Raw genomic sequence first — 14,576 nt, 5'->3', positions numbered from 1 at the left:
AGCTGTGTACACCCGGTCATTTCCAAATCTCCCTGTGTGAGACTGTGCATGTCTGGTTACATCTGAATGTACCTGTGTAGAGGGCGCTGTGTACACCTGGTCATTTACAAATCTACCTGTGTTAGTCTGTGCATGTCTGGTTACATCTGAATGTACCTGTGTAGGGGGAGCTGTGTACACCTGGTCATTTCCAAATCTACCTGCGTGAGACTGTACATGTCTGGTTACATCTGACGGTACCTGGGGACGGGGAGCTGTGGACACCTAGTCATTTCCAAATCTACCTGCTTGAGACTATGCATGTCTGGTTACATCTGAATGTACCTGTGTAGAGGGCGCCGTGTACACCTCGTCATTTCCAAATCTACCTGTGTTAGTCTGTGCATGTCTGGTTACATCTGAATGTACCTGTGTAGGGGGAGCTGTGTACACCTGGTCATTTCCAAATCTACCTGCGTAAGACTGTGCATGTCTGGTTACATCTGAATGTACCTGTGTAGGGGCGCTGTGTACACCTAGTCATTTCCAAATCTACCTGCGTGAGACTGTGCATGTCTGGTTACAACTGAATGTACCTGTGTAGGGGCGCTGTGTACACCTAGTCATTTCCAAATCTACCTGCTTGAGACTGTGCATGTCTGGTTACATCTGAATGTACCTGTGTAGAGGGCGCCGTGTACACCTAGTCATTTCCAAATCTACCTCTGTGAGACTGTGCATGTCTGGTCACATCTGAATGTACCTGTGTAGGGACGCTGTGTACACCTGGTCATTTCCAAATCTACCTGTGTGAGACTGTGCATGTCTGGTTACATCTGAATGTACCTGTGTAGGGGCGCTCTGTACACCTAGTCATTTCTAAATCTACCTGCTTGAGACTGTGCATGTCTGGTTACATCTGAATGTACCTGTGTAGGGGGAGCTGTGTACACCTGGTCATTTCCAAATCTACCTGCGTGAGACTGTGCATGTCTCGTTACATCTGAATGTACCTGTGTAGAGGGCGCCGTGTACACCTCGTCATTTCCAAATCTACCTGTGTTAGTCTGTGCATGTCTGGTTACATCTGAATGTACCTGTGTAGGGGGAGCTGTGTACACCTGGTCATTTCCAAATCTACCTGTGTGAGACTGTACATGTCTGGTTACATCTGAATGTACCTGGGGACGGGGAGCTGTGTACACCTAGTCATTTCCAAATCTACCTGCTTGAGACTGTGCAGGTCTGGTTACATCTGAATGTACCTCTGTAGAGGGAGCTGTGTACACCTGGTCATTTCCAAATCTACCTGCGTGAGACTGTGCATGTCTGGTTACATCTGAATGTACCTGTGTAGGGGCGCTGTGTACACCTGGTCATTTCCAAATCTACCTGCGTGAGACTGTGCATGTCTGGTTACATCTGAATGTACCTCTGAAGAGGGGGCTGTGTACACCTGGTCATTTCCAAATCTACCTGCGTGAGACTGTGCATGTCTGGTTACATCTGAATGTACCTGTGTAGAGGGCGCCGTGTACACCTCGTCATTTCCAAATCTACCTGTGTTAGTCTGTGCATTTCTGGTTACATCTGAATGTACCTGTGTAGGGGGAGCTGTGTACACCTGGTCATTTCCAAATCTACCTGCGTGAGACTGTGCAAGTCTGATTACATCTGAATATACCTGTGAAGAGCGCGCTGTGTACACCTGGTCATTTCCAAATCTACCTGCATGAGACTGTGCATGTCTGGTTACATCTGAATGTACCTGTGGACGGGGAGCTGTGTACACCTAGTCATTTTCAAATCTACCTGCTTGAGACTGTGCATGTCTGGTTACATCTGAATGTACCTCTGTAGAGGGGGCTGTGTACACCCGGTCATTTCCAAATCTACCTGCGTGAGACTGTGCATGTCTGGTTACATCTGAATATACCTGTGTACGGACGCTGTGTACATCTAGTCATTTCCAAATCTACCTGTGTGAGGCTGTGCATGTCTGGTTACATCTGAATGTACCTGTGTAGAGGGCGCCGTGTACACCTTGTCATTTCCAAATCTACTTGTGTGAGACTGTACATGTCTGGTTACATCTGAATGTACCTGGGGACGGGGAGCTGTGTACACCTAGTCATTTCCAAATCTACCTGCTTGAGACTGTGCAGGTCTGGTTACATCTGAATGTACCTCTGTAGAGGGAGCTGTGTACACCTGGTCATTTCCAAATCTACCTGCGTGAGACTGTGCATGTCTGGTTACATCTGAATGTACCTGTGTAGGGGCGCTGTGTACACCTGGTCATTTCCAAATCTACCTGCGTGAGACTGTGCATGTCTGGTTACATCTGAATGTACCTCTGAAGAGGGGGCTGTGTACACCTGGTCATTTCCAAATCTACCTGCGTGAGACTGTGCATGTCTGGTTACATCTGTATGTACCTGTGTAGAGGGCGCCGTGTACACCTCGTCATTTCCAAATCTACCTGTGTTAGTCTGTGCATGTCTGGTTACATCTGAATGTACCTGTGTAGGGGGAGCTGTGTACACCTGGTCATTTCCAAATCTACCTGCGTGAGACTGTGCAAGTCTGGTTACATCTGAATATACCTGTGAAGAGGGCGCTGTGTACACCTGGTCATTTCCAAATCTACCTGCATGAGACTGTGCATGTCTGGTTACATCTGAATGTACCTGTGGACGGGGAGCTGTGTACACCTAGTCATTTCCAAATCTACCTGCGTGAGACTGTGCATGTCTGGTTACATCTGAATGTACCTGTGGACGGGGAGCTGTGTACACCTAGTCATTTCCAAATCTACCTGCTTGAGACTGTGCATGTCTGGTTACATCTGAATGTACCTCTGCAGAGGGGGCTGTGTACACCCGGTCATTTCCAAATCTACCTGCGTGAGACTGTGCATGCCTGGTTACAACTGAATATACCTGTGTACGGACGCTGTGTACATCTAGTCATTTCCAAATCTACCTGTGTGAGGCTGTGCATGTCTGGTTACATCTGAATGTACCTGTGTAGAGGACGCCGTGTACACCTGGTCATTTCCAAATCTACCTGTGTGAGACTGTGCATGTCTGGTTACATCTGAATGTACCTGTGTAGAGGGACCTGTGTACACCTGGTCATTTCCAAATCTACCTGTGTGAGACTGTGCATGTCTGGTTACATCGGAATGTACCTGTCCAGGGGGCGCTGTGTACACCTGGTCATTTCCAAATCTACCTGTTTGAGACTGTGCATGTCTGGTTACATCTGAATGTACCTGTGTAGAGGGCGCCGTGTACACCTGGTCATTTCCAAATCTACCTGTGTGAGACTGTGCATGTCAGGTTACATCTGAATGTACCTGTGTAGAGGGACCTGTGTACACCTAGTCATTTCCAAATCTACCTGTGTTAGTCTGTGCATGTCTGGTTACATCTGAATGTACCTGTGTAGAGGGGGATGTGTACACCTGGTCATTTCCAAATCTACCTGCGTGAGACTGTGCATGTCTGGTTACATCTGAATGCACCTGTGTAGGGGCGCTGTGAACACCTGGTCATTTCCAAATCACCTGCGTGAGACTGTGCATGTCTGGTTACATCTGAATGTACCTGTGTAGGGGCGCTGTGTACACCTGGTCATTTCCAAATCTACCTCTGTGAGACTGTGCATGTCTGGTCACATCTGAATGTACCTGTGTACGGGCGCCGTGTACACCTAGTCATTTCCAAATCTACCTGCGTGAGACTGCTCATGTCTGGTTACATCTGAATGTACCTGTGTAGGGACGCTGTGTACACCTGGTCATTTCCAAATCTACCTGCTTGAGACTGTGCATGTCTGGTTACATCTGAATGTACGTGTGTAGAGGGAGCTGTGTACACCTGGTCATTTCCAAATCTACCTGCGTGAGACTGTGCATGTCTGGTTACATCTGAATGTACCTGTGTAGAGGGCGCCGTGTACACCTAGTCATTTCCAAATCTACCTGTGTGAGACTGTACATGTCTGGTTACATCTGAATGTACCTGTGTAGGGGGCGCTGTGTACACCTCGTCATTTCCAAATCTACCTGTGTGAGACTATGCATGTCTGGTTACATCTGAATGTACCTGTGTAGGGGCGCTGTGAACACCTAGTCATTTCCAAATCTACCTGCGTGGGACTGTGCATCTCTGGTTACATCTTAATGTACCTGTGTAGGGGCGCTGTGTACACCTAGTCATTTCCAAATCTACCTGCGTGGGACTGTGCATGTCTGGTTACATCTGAATGTACCTGTGTAGGGGCGCTGTGAACACCTAGTCATTTCCAAATCTACCTGCGTGGGACTGTGCATCTCTGGTTACATCTGAATGTACCTGTGTAGGGGCGCCGTGTACACCTAGTCATTTCCAAATCTACCTGCGTGGGACTGTGCATCTCTGGTTACATCTTAATGTACCTGTGTAGGGGGAGCTGTGTACACCTAGTCATTTCCAAATCTACCTGTGTGAGACTGTGCATGTCTGGTTACACCTGAATGTACCTGTGGACGGGGAGCTGTGTACACCTAGTCATTTCCAAATCTACCTGTGTGAGACTGTGCATGTCTGGTTACATCTGAATGTACCTGTGTAGGGGCGCTGTGTACACCTAGTCATTTCCAAATCTACCTGCGTGAGACTGTGCATGTCTGGTTACACCTGAATGTACCTGTGGATGGGGAGCTGTGTACACCTAGTCATTTCCAAATCTACCTGCGTGAGACTGTGCATGTCTGGTTACACCTGAATGTACCTGTGGACGGGGAGCTGTGTACACCTAGTCATTTCCAAATCTACCTGCGTGAGACTGTGCATGTCTGGTTACATCTGAATGTACCTGTGGACGGGGAGCTGTGTACACCTAGTCATTTCCAAATCTACCTGCTTGAGACTGTGCATGTCTGGTTACACCTGAATGTACCTGTGTAGAGGGAGCTGTGTACACCCGGTCATTTCCAAATCTCCCTGTGTGAGACTGTGCATGTCTGGTTACATCTGAATGTACCTGTGTAGAGGGAGCTGTGTACACCTGGTCATTTACAAATCTACCTGTGTTAGTCTGTGCATGTCTGGTTACATCTGAATGTACCTATGTAGGGGGAGCTGTGTACACCTGGTCATTTCCAAATCTACCTGCGTGAGACTGTACATGTCTGGTTACATCTGAAGGTACCTGGGGACGGGGAGCTGTGTACACCTAGTCATTTCCAAATCTACCTGCGTGAGACTATGCATGTCTGGTTACATCTGAATGTACCTGTGTAGAGGGCGCCGTGTACACCTCGTCATTTCCAAATCTACCTGTGTTAGTCTGTGCATGTCTGGTTACATCTGAATGTACCTGTGTAGGGGGAGCTGTGTACACCTGGTCATTTCCAAATCTACCTGCGTGAGACTGTGCATGTCTGGTTACATCTGAATGTACCTGTGTAGGGGCGCTGTGTACACCTAGTCATTTCCAAATCTACCTGCGTGAGACTGTGCATGTCTGGTTACAACTGAATGTGCCTGTGTAGGGGCGCTGTGTACACCTAGTCATTTCCAAATCTACCTGCTTGAGACTGTGCATGTCTGGTTACATCTGAATGTACCTGTGTAGAGGGCGCCGTGTACACCTAGTCATTTCCAAATCTACCTCTGTGAGACTGTGCATGTCTGGTCACATCTGAATGTACCTGTGTAGGGACGCTGTGTACACCTGGTCATTTCCAAATCTACCTGTGTGAGACTGTGCATGTCTGGTTACATCTGAATGTACCTGTGTAGGGGCGCTCTGTACACCTAGTCATTTCCAAATCTACCTGCTTGAGACTGTGCATGTCTGGTTACATCTGAATGTACCTGTGTAGGGGGAGCTGTGTACACCTGGTCATTTCCAAATCTACCTGCGTGAGACTGTGCATGTCTCGTTACATCTGAATGTACCTGTGTAGAGGGCGCCGTGTACACCTCGTCATTTCCAAATCTACCTGTGTTAGTCTGTGCATGTCTGGTTACATCTGAATGTACCTGTGTAGGGGGAGCTGTGTACACCTGGTCATTTCCAAATCTACCTGTGTGAGACTGTACATGTCTGGTTACATCTGAATGTACCTGGGGACGGGGAGCTGTGTACACCTAGTCATTTCCAAATCTACCTGCTTGAGACTGTGCAGGTCTGGTTACATCTGAATGTACCTCTGTAGAGGGAGCTGTGTACACCTGGTCATTTCCAAATCTACCTGCGTGAGACTGTGCATGTCTGGTTACATCTGAATGTACCTGTGTAGGGGCGCTGTGTACACCTGGTCATTTCCAAATCTACCTGCGTGAGACTGTGCATGTCTGGTTACATCTGAATGTACCTCTGAAGAGGGGGCTGTGTACACCTGGTCATTTCCAAATCTACCTGCGTGAGACTGTGCATGTCTGGTTACATCTGAATGTACCTGTGTAGAGGGCGCCGTGTACACCTCGTCATTTCCAAATCTACCTGTGTTAGTCTGTGCATTTCTGGTTACATCTGAATGTACCTGTGTAGGGGGAGCTGTGTACACCTGGTCATTTCCAAATCTACCTGCTTGAGACTGTGCAGGTCTGGTTACATCTGAATGTACCTCTGTAGAGGGAGCTGTGTACACCTGGTCATTTCCAAATCTACCTGCGTGAGACTGTGCATGTCTGGTTACATCTGAATGTACCTGTGTAGGGGCGCTGTGTACACCTGGTCATTTCCAAATCTACCTGCGTGAGACTGTGCAAGTCTGGTTACATCTGAATATACCTGTGAAGAGGGCGCTGTGTACACCTGGTCAGTTCCAAATCTACCTGCATGAGACTGTGCATGTCTGGTTACATCTGAATGTACCTGTGGACGGGGAGCTGTGTACACCTAGTCATTTCCAAATCTACCTGCTTGAGACTGTGCATGTCTGGTTACATCTGAATGTACCTCTGTAGAGGGGGCTGTGTACACCCGGTCATTTCCAAATCTACCTGCGTGAGACTGTGCATGTCTGGTTACATCTGAATATACCTGTGTACGGACGCTGTGTACATCTAGTCATTTCCAAATCTACCTGTGTGAGGCTGTGCATGTCTGGTTACATCTGAATGTACCTGTGTAGAGGGCGCCGTGTACACCTGGTCATTTCCAAATCTACTTGTGTGAGACTGTACATGTCTGGTTACATCTGAATGTACCTGGGGACGGGGAGCTGTGTACACCTAGTCATTTCCAAATCTACCTGCTTGAGACTGTGCAGGTCTGGTTACATCTGAATGTACCTCTGTAGAGGGAGCTGTGTACACCTGGTCATTTCCAAATCTACCTGCGTGAGACTGTGCATGTCTGGTTACATCTGAATGTACCTGTGTAGGGGCGCTGTGTACACCTGGTCATTTCCAAATCTACCTGCGTGAGACTGTGCATGTCTGGTTACATCTGAATGTACCTCTGAAGAGGGGGCTGTGTACACCTGGTCATTTCCAAATCTACCTGCGTGAGACTGTGCATGTCTGGTTACATCTGTATGTACCTGTGTAGAGGGCGCCGTGTACACCTCGTCATTTCCAAATCTACCTGTGTTAGTCTGTGCATGTCTGGTTACATCTGAATGTACCTGTGTAGGGGGAGCTGTGTACACCTGGTCATTTCCAAATCTACCTGCGTGAGACTGTGCAAGTCTGGTTACATCTGAATTTACCTGTGAAGAGGGCGCTGTGTACACCTGGTCATTTCCAAATCTACCTGCATGAGACTGTGCATGTCTGGTTACATCTGAATGTACCTGTGGACGGGGAGCTGTGTACACCTAGTCATTTCCAAATCTACCTGCTTGAGACTGTGCATGTCTGGTTACATCTGAATGTACCTCTGCAGAGGGGGCTGTGTACACCCGGTCATTTCCAAATCTACCTGCGTGAGACTGTGCATGTCTGGTTACATCTGAATATACCTGTGTACGGACGCTGTGTACATCTAGTCATTTCCAAATCTACCTGTGTGAGGCTGTGCATGTCTGGTTACATCTGAATGTACCTGTGTAGAGGGCGCCGTGTACACCTGGTCATTTCAAAATCTACCTGTGTGAGACTGTGCATGTCTGGTTACATCTGAATGTACCTGTGTAGAGGGACCTGTGTACACCTGGTCATTTCCAAATCTACCTGTGTGAGACTGTGCATGTCTGGTTACATCTGAATGTACCTGTCCAGGGGGCGCTGTGTACACCTGGTCATTTCCAAATCTACCTGTGTGAGACTGTGCATGTCTGGTTACATCTGAATGTACCTGTGTAGAGGGCGCCGTGTACACCTGGTCATTTCCAAATCTACCTGTGTGAGACTGTGCATGTCAGGTTACATCTGAATGTACCTGTGTAGAGGGACCTGTGTACACCTAGTCATTTCCAAATCTACCTGTGTTAGTCTGTGCATGTCTGGTTACATCTGAATGTACCTGTGTAGAGGGGGATGTGTACACCTGGTCATTTCCAAATCTACCTGCGTGAGACTGTGCATGTTTGGTTACATCTGAATGCACCTGTGTAGGGGCGCTGTGAACACCTGGTCATTTCCAAATCACCTGCGTGAGACTGTGCATGTCTGGTTACATCTGAATGTACCTGTGTAGGGGCGCTGTGTACACCTGGTCATTTCCAAATCTACCTGCGTGAGACTGTGCATGTCTGGTTACATCTGAATGTACCTGTGTAGAGGGGGCTGTGTACACCTGGTCATTTCCAAATCTACCTGCGTGAGACTGTGCATGTCTGGTTACATCTGAATGTACCTGTGTAGAGGGCGCCGTGTACACCTCGTCATTTCCAAATCTACCTGTGTTAGTCTGTGCATGTCTGGTTACATCTGAATGTACCTGTGTAGGGGGAGCTGTGTACACCTGGTCATTTCCAAATCTACCTGCGTGAGACTGTGCATGTCTGGTTACATCTGAATGTACCTCTGTAGAGGGAGCTGTGTACACCTGGTCATTTCCAAATCTACCTGCGTGAGACTGTGCATGTATGGTTACATCTGTATGTACCTCTGTAGAGGGGGCTGTGTACACCTGGTCATTTCCAAATCTACCTGCGTGAGACTGTGCATGTCTGGTTACATCTGAATGTACCTCTGTAGAGGGAGCTGTGTACACCTGGTCATTTCCAAATCTACCTGCGTGAGACTGTGCATGTATGGTTACATCTGAATGTACCTCTGTAGAGGGGGTTGTGTACACCCGGTCATTTCCAAATCTACCTGCGTGAGACTGTGCATGTCTGGTTACATCTGAATGTACCTGTGTAGAGGGCGCCGTGTACACCTCGTCATTTCCAAATCTACCTGTGTTAGTCTGTGCATGTCTGGTTACATCTGAATGTACCTGTGTAGGGGGAGCTGTGTACACCTGGTCATTTCCAAATCTACCTGCGTGAGACTGTGCAAGTCTGGTTACATCTGAATGTACCTGTGAAGAGGGCGCTGTGTACACCTGGTCATTTCCAAATCTACCTGCATGAGACTGTGCATGTCTGGTTACATCTGAATGTACCTGTGGACGGGGAGCTGTGTACACCTAGTGATTTCCAAATCTACCTGCTTGAGACTGTGCATGTCTGGTTACATCTGAATGTACCTGTGTAGGGGGAGCTGTGTACACCTGGTCATTTCCAAATCTACCTGCGTGAGACTGTGCATGTCTGGTTACATCTGAATGCACCTGTGTAGGGGCGCTGTGAACACCTGGTCATTTCCAAATCACCTGCGTGAGACTGTGCATGTCTGGTTACATCTGAATGTACCTGTGTAGGGGCGCTGTGTACACCTGGTCATTTCCAAATCTACCTGCGTGAGACTGTGCATGTCTGGTTACATCTGAATGTACCTGTGTAGAGGGGGCTGTGTACACCTGGTCATTTCCAAATCTACCTGCGTGAGACTGTGCATGTCTGGTTACATCTGAATGTACCTGTGTAGAGGGCGCCGTGTACACCTCGTCATTTCCAAATCTACCTGTGTTAGTCTGTGCATGTCTGGTTACATCTGAATGTACCTGTGTAGGGGGAGCTGTGTACACCTGGTCATTTCCAAATCTACCTGCGTGAGACTGTGCATGTCTGGTTACATCTGAATGTACCTCTGTAGAGGGAGCTGTGTACACCTGGTCATTTCCAAATCTACCTGCGTGAGACTGTGCATGTATGGTTACATCTGTATGTACCTCTGTAGAGGGGGCTGTGTACACCTGGTCATTTCCAAATCTACCTGCGTGAGACTGTGCATGTCTGGTTACATCTGAATGTACCTCTGTAGAGGGAGCTGTGTACACCTGGTCATTTCCAAATCTACCTGCGTGAGACTGTGCATGTATGGTTACATCTGAATGTACCTCTGTAGAGGGGGTTGTGTACACCCGGTCATTTCCAAATCTACCTGCGTGAGACTGTGCATGTCTGGTTACATCTGAATGTACCTGTGTAGAGGGCGCCGTGTACACCTCGTCATTTCCAAATCTACCTGTGTTAGTCTGTGCATGTCTGGTTACATCTGAATGTACCTGTGTAGGGGGAGCTGTGTACACCTGGTCATTTCCAAATCTACCTGCGTGAGACTGTGCAAGTCTGGTTACATCTGAATGTACCTGTGAAGAGGGCGCTGTGTACACCTGGTCATTTCCAAATCTACCTGCATGAGACTGTGCATGTCTGGTTACATCTGAATGTACCTGTGGACGGGGAGCTGTGTACACCTAGTCATTTCCAAATCTACCTGCTTGAGACTGTGCATGTCTGGTTACATCTGAATGTACCTCTGTAGAGGGGGCTGTGTACACCTGGTCATTTCCAAATCTACCTGCGTGAGACTGTGCATGTCTGGTTACATCTGAATGTACCTGTGTAGAGGGCACCGTGTACACCTCGTCATTTCCAAATCTACCTGTGTGATACTGTGCATGTCTGGTTACATCTGAATGTACCTGTGGACGGGGAGCTGTGTACACCTAGTCATTTCCAAATCTACCTGCTTGAGACTCTGCATGTCTGGTTACATCTGAATGTACCTCTGTAGAGGGGGCTGTGTACACCTGGTCATTTCCAAATCTACCTGCGTGAGACTGTGCATGTCTGGTTACATCTGAATGTACCTGTGTAGAGGGCGCCGTGTACACCTCGTCATTTCCAAATCTACCTGTGTTAGTCTGTGCATGTCTGGTTACATCTGAATGTACCTGTGTAGGGGGAGCTGTGTACACCTAGTCATTTCCAAATCTACCTGTGTTAGTCTGTGCATGTCTGGTTACATCTGAATGTACCTGTGTAGGGGGAGCTGTGTACACCTGGTCATTTCCAAATCTACCTGTGTGAGACTGTACATGTCTCGTTACATCTGAATGTACCTGTGGACGGGGAGCTGTGTACACCTAGTCATTTCCAAATCTACCTGCTTGAGACTGTGCATGTCTGGTTACATCTGAATGTACCTCTGTAGAGGGGGCTGTGTACACCTGGTCATTTCCAAATCTACCTGTGTGAGACTGTGCATGTCTGGTTACATCTGAATGTACCTGTGTAGAGGGACCTATGTACACCTGGTCATTTCCAAATCTACCTGTGTGAGACTGTGCATGTCTGGTTACATCTGAATGTACCTGTCCAGGGGGCGCTGTGTACACCTGGTCATTTCCAAATCTACCTGTGTGAGACTGTGCATGTCTGGTTACATCTGAATGTACCTGTGTAGAGGGACCTGTGTACACCTAGTCATTTCCAAATCTACCTGTGTTAGTCTGTGCATGTCTGGTTACATCTGAATGTACCTGTGTAGGGGCGCTGTGTACACCTGGTCATTTCCAAATCTACCTGTGTGAGACTGTGCACGTCTGGTTACATCTGAATGTACCTGTGTAGGGGCGCTGTGTACACCTGGTCATTTCCAAATCTACCTGTGTGAGACTGTGCAAGTCTGGTTACATCTGAATGTACCTGTGTAGGGGAGCTGTGTACACCTGGTCATTTCCAAATCTGCCCGCGTGAGACTGTGCATGTCTGGTTACATCTGAATGTACCTGTGTAGGGGGAGCTGTGTACACCTAGTCATTTCCAAATCTACCTGTGTGAGACTGTGCAAGTCTGGTTACATCTTAATGTACCTGTGTAGGGGCGCTGTGTACACCTGGTCATTTCCAAATCTACCTGTGTGAGACTGTGCAAGTCTGGTTACATCTTAATGTACCTGTGTAGGGGCGCTGTGTACACCTGGTCATTTCCAAATCTACCTGTGTGAGACTGTGCAAGTCTGGTTACATCTGAATGTACCTGTGTAGGGGCGCTGTGTACACCTGGTCATTTCCAAATCTGCCTGCCTGAGACTGTGCATGTTTGGTTACATCTGAATGTACCTGTGTAGGGGGAGCTGTGTACACCTGGTCATTTCCAAATCTACCCGTGTGAGACTGTGCATGTCTTGTTACATCTGAATCTACCTGTGTAGAGGGAGCTGTGTACACCTAGTCATTTCCAAATCTACCAGTGTGAGACTGTGCATGTCTGGTTACATCTGAATGTACCTGTGTAGGGGCGCTGTGTACACCTGGTCATTTCCAAATCTACCTGTGTGAGACTGTGCAAGTCTGGTTACATCTGAATGTATCTGTGTAGGGGCGCTGTGTACACCTGGTCATTTCCAAATCTACCTGTGTGAGACCGTGCATGTCTGGTTACATCTGAATGTACCTGTGTAGGGGCGCTGTGTACACCTGGTCATTTTCAAATCTACCTGTGTGAGACTGTGCATGTCTGGTTACATCTGAATGTACCTGTGTAGGGGCGCTGTGTACACCTGGTCATTTCCAAATCTACCTGTGTGAGACCGTGCATGTCTGGTTACATCTGAATGTACCTGTGTAGGGGCGCTGTGTACACCTGGTCATTTTCAAATCTACCTGTGTGAGACTGTGCATGTCTGGTTACATCTGAATGTACCTGTGTAGGGGCGCTGTGTTCACCTGGTCATTTTCAAATCTACCAGTGTGAGACTGTGCATGTCTGGTTACATCTGAATGTACCTGTGTAGGGGCGCTGTGTACACCTGGTCATTTTCAAATCTACCTGTTTGAGACTGTGCATGCCTGGTCACATCTGAATGTACCTGTGTAGGGACGCTGTGTACACCTACTCACCTGTAGATCTACCAGTGAGAGACTGTGCATGTCTGGTTATATCTGAATGTAATTTATAATTCATACAGGCTGAGGGAGGCCACCACATAGAGCAACACAGAGAGCACCATGTGTCTCTTATATGTTAATATCACATACAATTCATACAGGCTGAGGAAGGACCCACAGCAGAAGCACCACAGAGAGCACCATGTGTCTCTTATATGTTAATATCACATACAATTCATACAGGCTGAGGAAGGACCCACAGCAGAAGCACCACAGAGAGCACCATGCATCTCTTATATGTTAATATCACATACAGTTCATACAGGCTGAGGGAGGACCCACAGCAGAAGCACCACAGAGAGCACCATGCATCTCTTATATGTTAATATCACATACAATTCATACAGGCTGAGGGAGGACCCACGGCAGAAGCACCACAGAGAGCACCATGTGTCTCTTATATGTTAATATCACATACAATTCATACAGGCTGAGGGAGGACCCATGGCAGAAGCACCACAGAGAGCACCATGTGTCTCTTATATGGTAATATCACATACAATTCATACAGGCTGAGGGAGGACCCATGGCAGAAGCACCACAGAGAGCTCCATGTGTCTCTTATATGTTAATATCACATACAATTCATACAGGCTGAGGGAGGACCCACAGCAGAAGCACCACAGAGAGCACCATGCGTCTCTTATATGTTAATATCACATACAATTCATACAGGCTGAGGGAGGACCCATGGCAGAAGCACCACAGAGAGCACCATGTGTCTCTTTATATATATTAATATCACATACAATTCATAGAGGCTGAGGGAGGACCCACAGCAGAAGCACCACAGAGAGCACCATGCGTCTCTTATATGTTAATATGAAATACAGTTCATACAGGCTGAGGGGGGACTCACAGCAGAAGCACCACAGAGAGCACAATGTGTCTCTTATATGTTAATATCACATACAATTCAGACAAGCTGAGGGAGGACCCACAGCAGAAGCACCACAGAGAGCACCATGAGTCTCTTATATGTAATATCACATAAAGTTCATACAGGGTGAGGGAGGGCCCGCAGCAGAAGCACCACGGAGAGCACCATGCGTCTCTTACATGTTAATATCACATACAATTCATACAGGCTGAGGGAGGGCCCGCAGCAGAAGCACCACAGAGAGCACCATGCGTCTCTTATATGTTAATATCACATACAATTCATACAGCCTCAAAGGGAACCACAGCAGAAGCACCACAGAGAGCACCATGCGTCTCTTATATGTTAATATCACATACAATTCATACAGCCTCAAAGGGAACCACAGCAGAAGCACCACAGACTGTGAAAGACTTAGAGTTATCATACAGCCATTGTTAGAGTGAGAGGAAGTGATGAGTGGATGGAATTTGCCTCTTACCTGTTG

The 14,576-nt window shown here is 47.7% G+C and overlaps 1 protein-coding gene across 2 annotated transcripts in view; it reads left to right on the top strand.

Annotated features, from left to right (window-relative positions):
• The window catches only part of LOC144826919 (secreted Ly-6/uPAR-related protein 1-like), a 200,170-nt gene that overhangs the window by 155,658 nt on the left and 29,936 nt on the right, over positions 1-14,576 (top strand). The window lies entirely within an intron of this gene.

This window comes from Lissotriton helveticus, chromosome 4_1, assembly GCF_964261635.1.
Source record: "Lissotriton helveticus chromosome 4_1, aLisHel1.1, whole genome shotgun sequence".
Lineage (NCBI taxonomy): Eukaryota > Metazoa > Chordata > Amphibia > Caudata > Salamandridae > Lissotriton > Lissotriton helveticus.
Note: the sequence above shows the minus strand (reverse complement) of the source record. Positions and strands in the feature narration are given on the sequence as shown.